The following is a 502-nucleotide window of genomic DNA, read 5'->3' on the forward strand; positions in this document are numbered from 1 at the left end:
AAAGACTTTATTATGCCTAGATTGTTTATAGAATTTTTTTTGTATGTATATTTTTCTTAAACTTTCCTTATACCATTTTTGGCGTGCTCATACCATTTTATTTTTGTTCTCTATCCCCTTTTAAAAATTTTTTATAACTATCTACTATTTTATAGGACAGAAATGTACCATAAAAGATTTTCTCTTAGATAAATATATATTTTTTATATTCCTTTTTTTTTCCTGCTAAAACCTTATTTGTATATCAACAACCTTTTTACATTTTTTCTTTGCTTTTTGTTTTTCTTTTTATTTGTTTATAGATAACCTTTTATAGTCATAACTTGAATTTACCTTTAAGTAACTGTTAGGTGAAACATTTAGTTTTTGGAACATCTTTGATTTTACTGGAGAGCAGGTTTTAAGAGAAAGAAATTCAATATGAGTACAAGGGCTAAAAACTTAGCCTCAGTATTAATTAAGAAATTAATTTGGACCCCAGCCACATTTATATAGACCCAAG

The sequence above is a fragment of the Carlito syrichta genome, unplaced genomic scaffold, assembly GCF_000164805.1.
Source record: "Carlito syrichta isolate Samal-C Ts95f unplaced genomic scaffold, Tarsius_syrichta-2.0.1 Scaffold309916, whole genome shotgun sequence".
Lineage (NCBI taxonomy): Eukaryota > Metazoa > Chordata > Mammalia > Primates > Tarsiidae > Carlito > Carlito syrichta.